The sequence below is a fragment of the Ambystoma mexicanum genome, chromosome 7p (assembly GCF_040938575.1).
Source record: "Ambystoma mexicanum isolate Mex_15411 chromosome 7p, UKY_AmexF1_1, whole genome shotgun sequence".
Lineage (NCBI taxonomy): Eukaryota > Metazoa > Chordata > Amphibia > Caudata > Ambystomatidae > Ambystoma > Ambystoma mexicanum.
The window spans coordinates 458,432,035-458,450,146 of record NC_090939.1 but is presented as its reverse complement, the minus strand read 5'-3'; the positions used below and the strand labels follow the sequence as shown (position 1 = coordinate 458,450,146).

General features: G+C 44.3%; 1 protein-coding gene across 2 annotated transcripts in view; it reads left to right on the top strand.

Annotated features, from left to right (window-relative positions):
- NME7 (NME/NM23 family member 7) overlaps window positions 1–18,112 on the top strand; it is a 2,086,428-nt gene that overhangs the window by 1,417,597 nt on the left and 650,719 nt on the right. The gene's annotated exons all lie outside the window — the stretch shown is intronic.

Here is an 18,112-nt window from a genome sequence, read left to right as displayed (position 1 = left end):
TCAGGCATACAGTGCACAGAGGTCCAGCCCAAAGAGCCAACCAGGTGCTACACATCACCTTTGAAGATACGGTAGTCGCCCAGTCAAGACCGGCGCCTCTGCGAGAATCAGGTGAGCGTTACAAGATCTCTCTCGGAGTGTATCTTGCTCTTTCTTGGCCTGACTAACAGCTTTTCTTGGGTAGCCTCTTTCAGCAAGACGTTGGGTCAATCCTGCCGCATGGAGATGGAACTTCTCCAAGTCGGAACAGTTTCTACGAATGCGCAAAAACTGTCCATACGGTAGATTGTACTTGAAGCCAATCGGGTGATAGCTTGTGAAATGCAATAGTGTGTTGCGGTCTGTTGGTTTTCGAAAAAGCTCCGTTTTTAGTCGGTCTCCTGTCTTGTAGATATGGAGATCAAGGAAATCTATTTGATGCTGGTCCCAATGTATCGTGAACTTAATGTGGGTGTTTCTCAAATTGATCCACGTATGAAAATCTTGTAGTTCCAAAGGTGTTCCCTTCCAGACAATGATTACATCATCAATATACCTTTTCCATAGAGCGATGTTACATAGGAAAGGGTTCTCTGGTGTGAAAACATACTTCTCTTCGTATTTAGACATATATAAATTGGCAATGTCTGGGGCGAAGGTGGCGCCCATGCTCACACCCTTTACTTGCTTGTAGATCTGGTTCTGGAACCCATCCCGGAACTTTGCAAAATGTGGCTTGTTTCGCTTTAAAAAAAAAACAGGAATCTTTGAGATGCTCTTGTTCACACTTACATAGAGCCACCCTCGCAACCACAGCATACACCCTGGGACCTACCCCCGATTTCTGGACACCATAAATGCGGCCATTGCGTGGCCTGCCCACTGACTCTGCAAAAGAAATCCCTTGAACATGACAAAGTACAATGGACAATGAATGATTTCACCAACTGTAATACCAAGGGTGTCATATACATAATACAATGCCCATACAACCTCCTGTATGTAGGCAAGACCATACGTGCAATTAAAATGTGGATCTCGGAGCACCGTTCCTGCATCAGAAATAAGGTAGCAGACAAGCGCTTAGTAGATCATTTGACTGCTAAGAACCACAGGGACACGGATTTAAGGTGGTTTGTCCTCCAAAAAGTTAAACCAGCCAAGAGGGGGCGGGGGATTTGAATAAAACACTCACCCAGTTAGAACAGCGGTGGGTACACAGACTGAACACCGTACATGCTGGTTTAAATGTTTCAGTAGAATGGAAATCCTTTCTGTAACCACTGATTCATGTGTTGGTTTTTTTCCCCAGTGCAATGTTGTTTCTATTTGTTTCAGAGCATTAATTCACCCTGCTCCATCTGTGTGAGTAACTGTCTGAATTGGCCCGACATATGGTTTCCTCTCACTATATGATATATGCACTGCACCAACAAGTATAGCCTGGTGTTTGTTGTGTGTTTTTTGAGGACCATATGAAGCATGCATTCATTTTTCTATGCATTTGTAAGCACTTCTTATTTCAGCATACTATGTATACTGTGTTCATGACATGCACCACTGCCGCAATGCATTGACCCCCTTCCACCCGTTCTTGAATTTATGTGTGGTCGATGGTTGCCATGGCAACCTTTAGATTGAAAATAGCCCCTAAATTGCTTTTTCATAATCACTTGAACATTGGCACACTCGTATTTGTTTTAGTGCAATTATACTAATCTGCATCAAGTGCTATACACCAATTCCTGGGGGCACTCGATCCTAGCCTGACTCTAAGATGGCTGCCATATAAAACAGCCACTCTGTCCTGACAACAGCTTTACTAACACTTGCTGCCGGCTCTCCCCAGTGACTCAGCAGCTTGAGACGCTGCCCGCTGTCTTTTTCCTGCAGACTACCAGTTCTGCCTGATACACGATCCAAGGTAATTCTACTTCTACGGTCCCCAGCTTAGACTAAAACGAGGATCCTGTAGTTCTGGACTCTCATTGTTACTTTATATTTATCTTTTAGCCGTGCACCCAACGGTGACCTTCTTACCTGGATTTTGCCGGTGAGAGGTAAGACTCCTTTACATTCAACAACGCATGTACTTTTATAACTATTATGTACATGACACTGGAGGGTTTTTCAACTCCCCACCAATAGTACTTGTTCTGTTTTGTATAACAGGATTACCTAGAGACCAGCCAAGGCGGCTAGCGGATCTCTTATACAGTACCTGTGAATTCACCCAATAGGTAAGCTGTGTGTTTTCTAATCACATTGATTACACAATACCTCTGATTTATTCTTTTTAAATTATTTTGCTCATACACCCGTCTGATTATGGTCTCCCTCCCCTGCAGCACAGACGTCATTTCACACAGAACCCGTCCAGATGATGGCCATATGAATGATGAGGTTCATCTAGCTCAACTCCAAATGGCCGAAACACATGGTGTAGACGCACTATTTCCCTGAAACTACAGCACATATATTGCTGTCCACACATGCAAATTTCTCTTTTGTGTCCTTGCAAATGTTTTATGTTGTTTTAAGAACCTTGTTTTGTAACTTCACACCATTGAATTGTGCATTTTTGACAATCCCCCACACAGATTGGGTTTGTTATACACACACTGTCTTTATTTTTGCCTGAAAAACGCCTTGATACAGTGTGTTGAAAACATTCTTGTTTGTTCTGTTGTGGTCCAAGAAACCATTTTGATATCCGTTTCTCCCTGGAATTGTGCTTTTATGTATAGCACTCACACAGTTCCAGTATATAAAATAATTGTGTCTGAGAGATTTTCTTTTTCTCTACGGTATAACCTCTGAGTATTGTCTCATTGAAGAAACGGCAGAGTTTACACAAAAAATTGTGGGATTTCGCGGATACTAACCAAGCCACACCTGGTGAGAAGACCACCTGAAGCCAGCCTTGGTATATATTTCTTTTTGAATCACCTTTTTTCATTTAAAGAATCTTCCTACCACATTTTATCAGAGAGTGAGGGCAAGCATAGGTTTAGACACAGACGGATTTTGGTTTTGGACTTTCAGACATCGACAGCCCTTGGAAACATCAGTTGAGGGAACCATGCCTTTAGAGTTAGGGCCAGTTAGGTATTACACCAACCCCAGCATTGTAGTAAATAAAGGTTTTTAAACTATAACACTTAATACCATGTCTGTCTCACATAGACTTTCAACAATAGTCTGCTTTATAAAGATAACTTAAAAAGTACACATGCCATAGTGTCACTCAAATATATAAATCTTTATAGGACTATGTTAGGCAGAAAATGTACAGTTGTGGCATTATTCCCACCTTCTTCAGTGGGAGACTACAAATACCAGAATGTAATTCAGCAAAAGGCAAACAAATAAAGGTTATTCTAGTTTGCCTCCCACGTGCAAGCTGGATTTGCAATTCTCGATGTATTTGCAGCTTCTTACCCAGAGATGGAAGCTCTTTTCATGTGGGCCTCATGACTGCTTGACCTCTAGAATGCAATACTTTCAAGGACTGACAGTAACAAGGTATAATAAAAATGTAGATGAGTGTTATGGAATATTTAAAACTAAGAAAACACAGCATCCTTGACTGTGGACTGTCTCCCAATCGTGCGTAACCTGGGACTGACCCTTCTTAGCTTCAAAGCGAGGAAGGAGCTAGCCTCCTCAGATTATGTTGCTGTAAGTGATCTTGGAACTTGTGCTTGTTTATTAGACAACATGGCCTGAAGGGGCCGGCCCCTTCCTCGCATTGAAGCGAAGCAGGGTTGGTCCCGATTTCTCTCGGTTTACCTCAGGGTGCCTCACCTACTAGTGCCCCGGGATCTCCCTCTCTCAGGTGGCCAGGGCCATCGCCTTCGGATCCAGACACTGGGGGTGGACCAGTGCGGGATGATCACCTGGGGGAGGGGGCTTCGTGGAGCGAGATGTGGTATTCCCCCCTTTCCCCGACACATAACCCATCCTATTTTATAGGATTATCCAACATCCCAACCCGCCCCCTTTTCTACACAAACATTGGCCTGATGAAGAGGGCAACTGAGAGTAAAGAGGCTAACCTTTACATATCTCATTAAACATGTCCCGCTAATCGGGTCAGGCAGAGTCAGCCACTTGACTTTAATTACATACATCTGATACCCATTAGATCTCCCCACACGGATAAAAGGAGGAACATAGAGACACACTCTGAGCAAGTTGGAACACGAGAAGGAACAGAACTTCCGGTGCAAATGCATACCTAGTGGAGCACAGCGACTGACGGAGGGACAAGAGCAAAGGGTAGAGAAATCCAGGAGACCCCTGCAGGAGGTCAGTGTCTCCAAAGAGCCGTGAAAGATATGCAGAGAAGGCCAAATCCCAGACAAGAAGACTGCATTGTGTTTCAAGGGTGCCGGCGACCCTCCTAGGTGAACGACAGAGTTGGGGTGGGGCGGCCAAGCATGCAGTATTAACTTTGACTCATGAATTAAAACCGCAAAGACAAGAAAGGAATGTACACAGCCAGTGAGTTGGCGAGCGGCATGAAAGGCTGGTGTGTGTTAAGGAAAGATTGAAGGTGCAACAGTATATCTCATAATTGAAGGCTGCACGCGTGTGGATGAGATGCAAAGGAAGGCAGGCCTGTGGTGAACTTTTAATTACTGATAACTCTGAAGCCAGTGATGCAGAGTAGCAGCGTGGCCCGGCAGAAGGCAGTAGCTCACTCGAAAGTCTCTGCAAAAGGTGAAATGTTTTGCTATAAAGTGACAAAGTGAATGAATTCTAAAACACGTAATCAACAAGATTAACCCCGGCAAAAGGAGAAGTGAAAAGATGAATGTTGAACCTTTGTGCTTGTGATACTGAACTACCCCAGACCAAGAGACACTGGGGCAAATAACACAAGAGTCTGATCTGAAGGGAAGGTCGAAGTGGTCCTGCAGAGATCTATAGTAAAAGCCTTGTGCCTTCGACATCAAGAAAAAGTCTGAGCCCGGCTGAGGGAGACCCACTGTGTGATAAATTAGGGGAAGGGAACCCCTAAAGAATGTGAATTAAGCTTGCGGAATGGAACCCCTGCAAGTGCTGTGATTGTGAGGAGACCTGGAGTCCGACTGAGGGAGATCTAAATTGAATCAGGTACTTTTTTGGTTGAAAGGTCCGAGCCCGACAGAGGGAGACCTGCGTGAACTTTTGTTGAACTGTGAAAGAACTTTTAAAAGCTGGAATAAGTGACTTTAACGTGGAAGCCCAAGCGGGCCTCGATCCACGTTTTGAACGGCCTTTGTTTTGAGAACCTGAGCCAGTGTGCGTCATCCTTACTGCCGTGCTGCCCAACGTGGGAAGGAGAGCTGACTCGGCCAAATGTATTCTTTGTTATGACACTGATTTTTCTCTGCATACATATTCCCCCTTACACACATTTTGTATAAGAGATAGGGCAGGCATTATTTTGTTAGTATAGCCCATTTTGATTTGACAAAGACTGACTAGTACTGTGTTTTCTATATTATTTGATGGTAGAGACTACCCCCATCCTAGCTATAGGACAAAGCAGGAGTTTTTTCAATCCCCGAAAATTGAATAAAGGTTTTGAAATTTTATCTCTTGCGTCAGTGTCATACTTGTGATACCATGCCTCCCTTACACTAGCGTAAGGAACTCATGGTGGCAACAGTAAAGACAGACAGAAGTAATCACAGTTCAAGGGTGTTTATTAAGCTGTATAATGGGTGAGAGAAATGCCTAATCTAAACCTAAATCTGGGATGGGAGCAAGCTGCGACCATCACATAATAATGAGGTAGTCCCAGTGGCAACTTGTCAAATAAAGAGGGCCTATATTAAAAAAACCCATTGCCAATCCTTACAACTAAGTTACAAAATAGTGTGGGATAATATTCTCAAGAAAAGAAAAGAAGTGTTCACCAAATGATAAGTCAGGTTAGTATGGCTGGGGTCTCCCTTCCCCATGTTTTTAGCACTGTGCAAGGCAGGACCTTTGAGCACAGCACACTCCTGGGCCTCGTCAGCACGAGATTACAGTTCCTTTCAACGATGCCAGGACCTTCTGCAGCCAAGTCTCTTTCATGCAAAGTATCTTGCCTTAGAACACCTGCTGTACCATAAACAATGGTTTGCCCCTTTAAATCCTCCTGAGCCAGGCTCTGATCCTTCTTGCAATGTTAGCCTCCACCATTCGATTTCACTAGGGCCTTTCACTCAAAAGCGTATAATTCAACAGTCTGTCTTTTTACATAACTATCCATTTTGGACATCCTTCACAATGTTCACCGGTGCATCAATGTTTCCCCTTAATCTGCAGGCATCCCACTGCCAGGTTCACATTTGCCAGTTTCATAGTTAAATCAGTTTTCTCCATATGTGTGAAAGACTTTCGCGTATACGAGGGGTTTTGCTCAACCCTCGTAGGACCATTTTGACACCTTACACTGGTCTCTCCTAATGCCTCTTGGTTCTTTTAGTTTTTTTTTTAAAAAACATGTCCCACAAAAAGCTTCAGTCAGAGTCCTTTGAATGAGCGCCCCGCGACACCTGACAACTCCACTTCTGAACCTTTTACTAAGGTTTCTTTAAAGTTCAAATACACATGTTCTTTGTTCAACAAGGTTGCCGCCTGCAACCTTGGGCCAAGCACAGTTCGGTTTTACTATCTGCGCTCTCCGAGTCACCGGCTATGCTGAACTGTTGGAGTTTCTTGTCTCGGGAGTCAAGGATGGCACCACAGTGGCAAACACTTCTCCCCGCTTTGGCTATCGCTGCGGTAGGGCCCTGTGTACCGTTGACACCTGTCACACCACACGCCAGCTGGACTTCCCGGTCTTATGATTTCCCTTTTGGAGGCATTGCTGGTCTGAGTTGAAAAGGGCAAGGGCAGTTCCCCTCTCGTCGTCCCTTCGGGTCTCTGTGCCGTTCTCTTCCGTTTAAACTGCCGGTCCAGTTTAGCTGTTTTCTCGTGCATTCGGCCCTGCTGGAAGTGTGCTCTCGTGCTCTGCCTTTTATCCCTGTAGGGAAGGGAAAGGGCTGTCAGGTGTGCGTAGTTATTGTCAATTGCCTGACTTTGCCTGACTCTGCCTGACTTTGCCTGACTCTGCCTGACCCTTGTATTGTGGCATGTCAGGTAAACGGCTCTGGTGTTAGCCCGTTGTCTGTCACGGTGTAGGAAAGTGTTTGTGTTGGAAAAGGGGGATATAACTTCTCAATATCCTATGGGGTTGGATGGGGAAAAGGTGTCATAAAGAAGGTGGTACCACGTCGCACCCATCAGCGTCCCACTTACAATCCCCAAAGAGCCCGATCCAGGTGATGCTTTCACACTGGTCCACCCCAGGAACTGGATCCAATAGCAATGGCCATGTCCTGACCACCTGGATGACAGATCCATGGGGACTAGTAAGTGAGACACCTTCAGGTTTCTAACACTAGCCACAGTGATTTTTCACCCCTGACATCACTGTACCTTCTATAAGGGTGACCTCAGATCTCTGCACTCTAAAATAGTCTACTACTTAAAAAGAAGTGAATGCACGTTGTCATTAAACCATGTTTATTTCACAACGGCTGTTGAGATTGAACTAACCAGAGTCTCTCCTCAACCACAGAACAGTATGTATTAAAATGTGTCACACTAGACATAGAAATAACACTAAAAGTAACCTTTAACAACCCTCAATTACCTAGATACATGCAAAACTGCAACATTATAATTGTAATTTTAATGTGTTATTTATAATACACTTAATACCCAGATGTTTCTAAGCACGGACCCGGGGATCAAACCTGTGTTACTCAGCGTTGTCTTGCTTTCAAGACGATCGCGTTGCCCCTGAGCTATCCACCCGAGATTATAACAATATTGTATCCATTCTTAATGTTAATATGGTGCGCATATTGTACATTTCTCTCTCCTATTTGGAAAAAATTGATCTACCCCAATAAGCTGTAAAAATATATATATGCAACCACTTCTATGAACTACAAATACTATCAGTTATTATCATACCCACAGCTATCTGTAGCCCATACTAAACTAGGCATTCAGGTCTCCCATCTGGGCAGTGACTGGGACTGACCATGCTTAGCTTCAAAGCGAGGAAGGGGCCAGCCCGCTCAGGCCATGTTGCCCTAAGTCGTCAAGGGGTCTTTTAACTTGTGCTCATTTATTAGGCATCATGGCCTGAGGGGGCTGACGCCTTCCTTGCTTTTAAGCTAAGTAGGGTTGGTCTTAGTTACTGCATGGATGGGAGTCCCATATGACTATTTGCAATGTATGGAATACAGATGGCCGCCGCTATGTGTAGTCTTATAGCCATGAATATTGTTTTTTTGCCTCTCCAGGCCTTCACCAAGTGCCCCCATCATGTGTGCCAGCTCCCCCCACTCCTCAGATGGCCTCCTCACCCCCCGTCCTCTCTCCCATTCCCCAAACAACATACAGGGTTTCTGTGACAGTTTGCTTTGAGATGTCGGCATTTGTGGCTATAGCCAAGGTTGCAGGAATGCTTTGTGTTGCAAACTCAGTCCCTAGACACCTAACTCCCACATTTCACTTGCCCCCCACCCACCTCTAGCCTGATGGCATTTGCATGTTGTTTGATCTGCAAATGGCTTTTTTCCTGCGCTTCATTTTCCTATATCCTCGGCTATAGACCGGCTACATCTCACCGATTTACAAAATAAAATGTAAAAAGATGGCAGCGGTTTCATTTATAAACACTTGGTTTCTTGGCAATTTACCCAAGATATAGCTTTCTATTTTGGAGAAGGGGGCATACCCTTCTCTGTCGATCTTGAAAAATAGACACCCCTCGATCGGAAGGCTTTGTATTATGTTGGCCGAAGACCAACCGTCTTATGCATCTAGTATTGGAAATAGATAGCCATAAGCTTGACTAAGGTGCAGCCATTTTGAAGCGACTGAAATCGCCATTTTGTTTTTTCTCTTACATTTGCTTTTTGCCTCATGTAAAACTGCTTTGCTGAAATGTTATTCTGCTTCTCTGGTGCACAATGCAAGGCCACGAGTGGCATGTTGAAATATAATGCACTAACTCAGACAGAAATGTCTGGTCCCTTCCCTCGCATATCCCAAGGCATTTTAATCAGTACAGCAGGTGCCAGCTAGTCTCGGTAAGCACAGCAGAAACGCTGGAGCAAACATTAAATGACTTGAATTATGCTCTTCTTTGCGCCCCCCCTTCCCTGAGCCCGGGACAGCCCTGGAGAGCAAGATGACCCCGCGGCGCAGGAATAGAAACTAGGAGATAGCAAGGCCTGGAATGTGTCTCTCCCTACGCACAGCCTGCTTGCAGAAAACAGAAGCATTATGTTCTTTAAAACACAGACTTAATGTCTGTGGGCTTACAAAATTGCAAACTGTCACACAATGAATGTTTGAAGGTGTCAAACTCGTCACCATTGTCGATCATCGTGCCTAGTTCAAAGGAAATGCAATAGGGGCGGTATAAGTTGTGACACTACTGATTACTAGATGCTTGTTTTGTATATATGTAACTGTTGTATGAATTTCGCTCTCTTGTGTCCCCCGAGGTCTGGTAGACACACGTCGCGGGGTGTGGGACCAGTTGGGCAACTGAGACTATTTGCTTTGCAATAAACCCTAGATTTTGGGAATACAACCTTGTGTCTGGCGTATCAGTTCGTGTGTGGTGATTGTGCCTTTTTCCACAAACAAGGGTCCCTCAGGGGCCCCATCAAGATGGCGCCAGAATAGGGACCCTCCCCCACTTGTTCTATCGTATACGTTGTAAAATAAGGAAGGCGGAAAGAAGAGACTCCTATGCAGATCTGCACACATCTGATCCCTGATCGATGTGCCCGGCCAGAGAACATGGAGGCGAGGGCCCCGAAACGAGGCAGAGTGAGCCAAGATACGCAGACACGTCATTGGTTGCGTCAGTATACTGATGAATTGTGTCTTGAAAAGACAAATTGATTGATCAGATGAGTCGTGCCCTGATTCGTAAGTAATCCTGATATTGGTTGAGAGTTGATTTAGCAAAGGGTAAATCCACCCAGTGGAAGTTTGATTAGCCAAGGGTAATGGTTAAAACATGCCGGGTATTGTCCACCATAGCAGGGTTTTTCCGCTGGGTCGGACAATCTTTGGAAACTGGCCAGGTCGCGCTACCGGTGGGAACGCCGGCAAATGAGATGTAGGTGAAATATGGTGTGGGAGCGATAATGTTTTGTGAGATTTGGCATAGGCAAACCAGAAAGCAGGAAGATCTTCAGTTGCCGAATCATGGGAGTTTTGAGATGACGGATAGATAATTTGGAGAAGGTGTTAATAAAAAAGAAAACACGCCCTTCAGAATTTGATATCCTTAGGGACTGGAGGAGGGAAGCTATGCTTTGTTGGAAAAGTAGGGAGAAACATGCCCGCAGGCATAAATCAAAATCGGAGAGAGCGGAAGAAAAAGAGGAGGAGGAGTGGAATGATAGTTTGAGAAGATCAAATAGACGCAACCAGTTGAGTATAGAAAAAATATATCCACAATGAGAATTGCATTCATCAGATGAATTGATAGAAAAAATATTGACTGATACGAAACAAGGCCCAAGACGAGAGGCTAAAAAGACAGTGCTGGTGGCTATAGCTCAACCCGCTCCTGTTGCTCAGCCCCTCCCATCTGTTCAGATCCTAGCACAGCCACAGACTGCACATACAGCGCCTCCTGTTAGCCAATCAACATCACAACAGATACAGCCCGTTCCCATGGTCCCATCTGCACCTCCCACCTTAGAGATCGTTTCTGTCCCATCTGCCCCTACCGTAATTGAACTTGAAGTTTTTGAAACAGAAGAAGAGGCTGAACGAAGGGGATGTACGAGAGTAACTCGTAGTGCGATTAGCAAGGAGAGGAAGCGAGAGTTGCAAGAACAGGGCGAAATGTATATAGATGGGAATGATGAGACGGCAGCGATGCCTTCCATATTTGACTTCAGGAGGAGCAACGAAAGACAGGTAGTGTTGGAATGCATGGGTGACTATTTAGTGGCTAGATGGAAACAGTTGATTGGGAAGTTACCGCCACAACCATTGTTGGATTTGAATGCATTGGCACGTTGTAGAGGGAGGGATGAAGAGATGAGGGAACACGTAGACCGACTTTTTGAACTCAAGAATGAACTTGATAATGAATATGCTGAAATGTTTGCCACTCCTGGGTATAGGAGTAGAGATATTAGGAGGGATAGAACTGAAGCGATGGGGCCATATATACAGCGGCGATATTTGTCGTCAAGACAGACAGGCGACCGACTAAGAGTGTGTATACGAGAGGCGTTGAAATGGATTTCAGACCTTAGTATTCCCGCAAAGGAGATAAATGAGATATGTAATGAATACCCCTTGTCGATGAGAATAGAAGCGTTACGAACAATGGTTGAGGTGCTACTCCAGCAAGTAGCGGGACACAATAGAGGTAGAGGAAACGCCCAAGGCAGAGGAAATTCGAACATGCATAGAGGGCCCCTGGGATTAAATCAGTGTGCGTATTGCAGAGAGGAAAGTCACTGGCGAGCGCAATGTCCACACCTGCAAAATAGAAATGGGTACGGCCAGAGAAGACAGCATAGAGGGCATCCAGGAGCAAATGGGCATAACAGGAATAACATGCAACAACACCAAAATAGTCAAGGGAATGGTGCCCAAAACCAGAATCAAACCTCTACTCAGAATCAGAGCCAGCAGAATATATGCAAAATGGGAATAGAGGAAGGGGTGGAAATATTTTCGATACACATGCAAATGCATATTATAATAACAGCAGCGATTACACATCGGATGATGTGTTGTTTCCCAAATAGGACAGCGCAAGACAATGGTTGGAACCAGTGTCTATTCCCGTTAATCAGAAAGGACCCTATGTAGAAATGAAAGTCGGGAATGGTGAGCACAGATTCCTCGTGGATACGGGGGCACAAAAGTGTTCGATAGACCATCACTTGGTTCCAGAGATACCGCTGTCAGGGCAAAAAAATATTTCAGTAGGGTTCGCAGGTACCTCAGTGATTAATCCAGTGTCCCAACCAGTAGCAGTAACATTAGGCCCATTCACTAAAACTGTGGGGAGAATCTGTTGGGATTGAATTTATTGAAAAAACTAAGTGCAGTTATCCACTGTATGCCAGATGGAGTATTTTTTACCATTTCTCCACAGGATGTGCCAGTATCTGTATTTTTGTCTAAACCTTTGCCTGGGGAATTAAGTGAAGTGCCAACTTGTATATGGCCGGTAAATGACAATGATGTGCGATGCTTGAAGATGGAGCCAGTGAAAATTATGCTAAAAGAAGGAGTAACGTTACCACGTATTCCGCAGTACAAAATCTCAGCGGAACGAGAGAAAGGATTGAAAAGTATTGTCTGATTTGGTAAAATAGGGAGTGATTGAAGAAATGACAGGCAGCACGTGTAACAGTCCCATTCTCTCGGTATATAAGAAAGGCGGTAATGAGGTACCGTTTCATAATTGATCTGCGTGCATTGAACAAGGTAGTAGACCCTGAATTTCCATTGGTCCCAGATGTTACCACAATTTTGACAATGATTCCTGCTTCAGCAGAGTACTTTAGCGTTATTGATTTGAAGAATGCTTTCTTCAGTATTCCAGTGCACCAAGAAAATAGATATTTGTTTGCCTTCACATTAGGAGGACGATCATTCACATTTACGCGCATTCCACAAGGCTACACAGAGAGTCCGAGTATTTCCAGCAGAGCATTGAAAGAACAGCTAGACATGCTAGAATTACCAGCCGGTTGTGTATTGATACAATATATAGACAACTTGTTGATCGCTGAAGATACAGAAGAGATTTGTAAAGAGAGTACTGTTTTGTTGTTAACACATTTAGCAGCACATGGCCACAAAGCAAGCTTAAAGAAGTTTCCGTATTGTCAAAAGGAGGTGGCTTATTTGGGTTACCTACTTTCGAGAGAAGGGAGAAGACTAATGCCAGAGCGAATAGAGAGTATTTCTGGTATGCCTATTCCAAAAACACAAAAAGGAGTCCAAGCTATAATAGGCATGGCTTCTTATTGTCGGCAGTGGATAGTGAATTTCGCTCTAATTGTGAAGCCAATGGTGGAGTTGACAAAGAAGGATGCTGTGATGCTTTTGCAGTGGAGTGAAGAATGTCAGAGAGCATTTGGGTTGCTCAAAACTGCACTGTGTTTGGCTCCAGTTTTGGGCACACCAAATTATGAAAACATTTTTAGATTGTTTGTGCATGAGAATGACGGCTGCGCGCTGGCTGTTCTAACACAAGAACAAGGTGGAAGAAATAGGCCGTGCGGCTATTTTTCTTCTGCGCTGGACCCTGTAGCACGTGCATTACCGCGATGTTTGCAAGCTGTTGCAGCGGCTGCTGCGTCAGTGAAACAAACAAAGGGATGGTACTGGGGCACACTTTAATTTTGATGGTGCCACATGCCATAGACGTTCTATTAAATAGAACACAGACGCAACACCTCACCTCTGCTCGATTGACTAGATATTAAATTGTCCCGTTCGTGCCACACATCCAAATTATGAGGTGTAGCGCTTTGAATCCTGCTGAATTAATGCCACTGCCCATGGAAAAACATGATGGAAATGAATCACCTCCCTATGATTGTTTAATGGTTACTGAGGAAGAAACGAAGGGGAGTATTGATTTGACAGACACCCCACAAAAAGAGCCAGATGGAGAGTTGTTTTGTGACGGTTCCTGTTTTAAATTGCCGGATGGCACATCAACTGCTGCCTATGCTATCACCACATTGAAAAGTAGTGTCGAGAGTAAAAGAATCCCCTACAACTCTGTACAAGCAGCGTAGATAATAGCCTTGACCAGAGCTCGTGAGATTTCAGAGAATTTGAGTGTAAACATAAATACTGACAGCCAATACGCCTTTGGCGTGGTTCATACCTTTGGCCGACTTTGGGCTGGGAGAGGGTTCCTAACATCACATGGGGCTAGAATACAACATGGCCCTTTGATTGTACTATTATTGTCTGCACTTACGTGCCCAAAGCACCTGGCGATGGTGAAATGCGAGGCGCATAAAAAAGTAACATGCAAAGTGGGAGAGGGAAACGCATTTGCAGACAGAATTGCGAAACAAACTGCCACTCACTTGAATACCAAAATGTTAACAGTACAGTCGGAGGAAGTGCCCTGCATGATAGAGAATGGAATTGCCACTGTCAAAGAGATGCAGGCGGAAGCCACTACAGATGAAATACAAGGGTGGGCTGGGGGCTCTGCTGAATTAGATCTAGAGGGTTGCTGGGTAGACAAGAAGAATAGAAATTGGATGCTGCCCAACTCCTATGTAACTGCAATGGTCGCAATGGCTCACAGCCATACTCATATTTGTGCCAAAAAGATAATTCAACACTTAGCCACAGTATGGAAAAATGCGCACATAAAGAAAAATGCTGAGAGGTTGGTGCAAAATTGTATCACGTGTCTACAACACAATGTGGGGAAGGGAACGGTGACTCCAACAGGCAGTTTTGGTCCTCCCTCTATGCCGTTTGAGGTAATCCATTTTGATTTCATAGAAATGGAGAGATGCCAAAACTTAAAATATGTCCTAGTGGTCATATGTGCATTTAGCAAGTGGGTGGAAGCATATCCATTGAAAGACTGCACTGCTCTGAGCACGGCAAAAGTAATGTTGAAAGAATACTTTTCCCGTTTTGGCTACAGATTTGTGCAGGTCTGCAGATTGAAAAGCGATTCCATTGTTCTAGGCACCCCATGTCTGCCGGTCTTATTGAACGCCACAGCGGCATCTCAAAATCTAAGATAAGTAAGATATGTGCAGGCAACAAGTCAAGCTGGGTAGATGGATTACAGCTAGCGCTACTGTGCATGCGCACATCTGTGCAGGCAAGAACTGGGCTCTCCCCTTACAAAATCATTATGGGGAGGCCGGCGAATGTTTGGTGTGCACCGCAGCCAAAAAGGCTGAGGGAAATCAAATACCCTGTGCTCAGCATCTACTGTAATCTTTTAAAACAAAAATTGTGTTTGATTCATCAGCAGGTGCAGGAGGCGTTGCCAATAAGATACACTGGCCCGGGACACGCACTGGAGCCAGGAAACTGGGTGCTAATCAAATATTTTGAGCGAAAGACATCATTAGCACCCAGATGGCGTGGGCTCTATCTGATCCTCCTCACTACGCAAACGGCAATTCGGGTGGATGGGAGGAAGGTGTGGATACACGCAACTCACGCCAAGAAGGTCCCACCACCGCTTGAAAAACTGACTGATCGGGACGACCAGAAAGAGACAGCAGTCCCAGAAACGAGATAAACGATTGCAGTTCCTTCCCACAAAATCTGCCTGATCCTGAAAGGAAGCCTGAAAAGATTGCTGTGAAAGAGGAAGGGCAAGGAGTGCCCCAACATTGTCCAGCAGATCCTGCATCACTGCTGGCCGACACCAAGCGTGTACCGCTTTGGCGCCCACCATCTATTGCCGCACCACATCCTGAAACGAAATTTACATCATCACGTGGGCGCCCGTCATCATCTGTCAGAGTCCCACAGGCAGACTCCGAGTTTGAGTCTGCAAGTGCATCCGCACTGTTCATTGATCACACGATACCAGGAGCATGGCGATACAATTTGCGGCCCAGGAAGAAGGGGTGATCAAACCTGCATTCCTGTTGATTTTCTTTTTTGTTGCCTCTGTTTCCTATTCTCGGATGAAGTAGGAACCGGAGGCCTAGAGGAGAGTGTTGTGCAAATTAGACAGCCCAATAATCAAGACTCCTTCGGTGCTAACACAAAATCCATGTGTCCTGAACCCGTACAGACAAACGGGCGCACATGGTACGAAGGCAATTGATAACTGCTCTGGAGTTCTTTTGAGCAAATGTGCAGACGCACTGAGATCTTGCCCAACGTGTAGCAATCCAGGCTGCTAAGGACTGGCAGGAAAGACTGTTGACATTATCTAACTTACTGACATTCCAATGAATGCAACAACGAGAGACATTCACGACGAACACTGCAGAGGAAGAAGGACTGCGAGAGAAAATGCTGGAACCAGCTTTTGCCTCCGCCTGCACCACTGCTGATAATGAATTAAACATAGAAACTGAAAGATTACAAAAAAAGAGTTATCAAAAAATGGTATGCTAATCCTAACAATAATAATGTGTGTAATGAGCCCCAGTAACGACAGCACTGGTATTATGGTGCCTGGAAGAAATGCACCCCTTAGAAATTATTTTGCCCATAAGAAACAACTCCACCACTGAAAGCCCTGTTCATGTAATTACTTACACTCTGTCCCCAATGGAAGAAAGACATAGAGAAGGTTATGGGAATAACACATTACTGCAAATAATGAATATGACACATTCAATTTTGAGCAAGAATAACTGTTGGTTGTGTGCTCATTTGGCGCAGCATGGTGGCAAAGGAATAGGTTGGTATGTGCAGCCACTAACATTAAGTTCTGCATGCAGTGCATCTCTGAGTACATTATATTATGGAAAATGGAATAAAAGTGAAACGGGTCAATTAGATAGCACAAACATGAATGAATTTGAGGAGATAATTATGAGACCCATAGGTTGCTCCATATTTCATAGAGCACGAATGATAATGCCAAAAGCTATGCCCAAACCAATGCCACAAGATAGATTGTTTGTGCCGGAAAAACCATCAGTAATCGCTTTTCGTATGAGATCAGAAGGAAATAAAGATGCAGTGCCTCCTCCTATACAGTAAATTACAGCCCACGCTCTGTTCCTTTTTGTTTAAAGAAGAAGGGCTCTTATTCAGTAGGGACATTCACTAGATGTATGAATACAGTGATTCTTACTAGGGAAGTAGAACCAGTATATGTAGGTGACCCTGTATATTTTATATGTGGAGAAAAAGCGTATCCTTGGTTGCCTAGAAACTGGGGAGGTACTTGTTATTTAGGGCTTTTGTTCCCAGGAGTGTTTCTTTTAAAAACAACGGATATAGCTAAACTATCTAGATCTAGGCCACGAAGGAGTAATGAGGATGGATTAATAGTAGAAGACGTAGCAAAATCATTTGTACCATTTTTGGCCCAAGCAATAAACTCCTATAATATACAATAACTATCCAGAATCTTAGAAAAAACAATAAATGGAACAACAGATATATTATACAGCATGAAACTAGAGGAGAAAGGGATTAGATCAATGACACTTCAGAACAGAATGGCTCTTGATGTAATCCTGGTTGATCATGGCAGTGTTTGCAAAATCGTGGGATCAGCGTGCTGTGTATTTGTAAACGACTCCTCTCCTACGATTTTTGAAGCGATAAGAAAGCTAAATGTCTTAAGCTCTGAGCTCTATACCCAAGAAGGAGGTTGGGATATAGGCTCCTGGTTCTGGGGCTTATTATATTCATGGGGATGGAAACTATTTGCGATCCTAGTAGCAGTACTAGAAATATTCATGACATGTTGTTGTTGCATAAACTGCTTACCTGTAATATGCACCGAAATTAGTGAAGGGTGTGTGCAGATGATAGAAAAAAAAGAGCACCATTAAATCGAGTACCCATGGTAATAAGGAAACAAAGACAGTCAAAGAATTCATGTCCATCAATGTAGATGACAATGAGGTGGAAACTAAAAATGCACAAGATTCAGAATCAGAATCTGAATCAGATACTTGGTCAGAAGAGGATGCAATGTACGGATGAGACGTTTGGCATACGGCCAAAAGGAGGGTTTGTTGATCTTGAAAAATAGACACCCCTCGATCGGAAGGCTATGTGTTATGTTGGTCGAAGACCAACCGTCTCATGCATCTAGTATTGGAAATAGATAGCCATAAGTTTGACTAAGGTGCGGCCATTTTGAAGCAACTGAAATCACCATTTTGTTTTTTCTCTTACATTTGCTTTTTGCCTCATGTAGAACTGCTTTGCTGAAATGTTATTCTCCTTCTCTGGTGCACAATGCAAGGCCGCGAGTGGCATGTTGAAATATAACGCAGTAACTCGGACAGAAATGTCCGGTCGCCTCCCTCGCATATCCTTGGAGAGTGAGCAACAAGGCATTTTAATCAGTACAGCAGGTGCCAGCTAGTCTCGGTAAGCACAGTAGAAACGC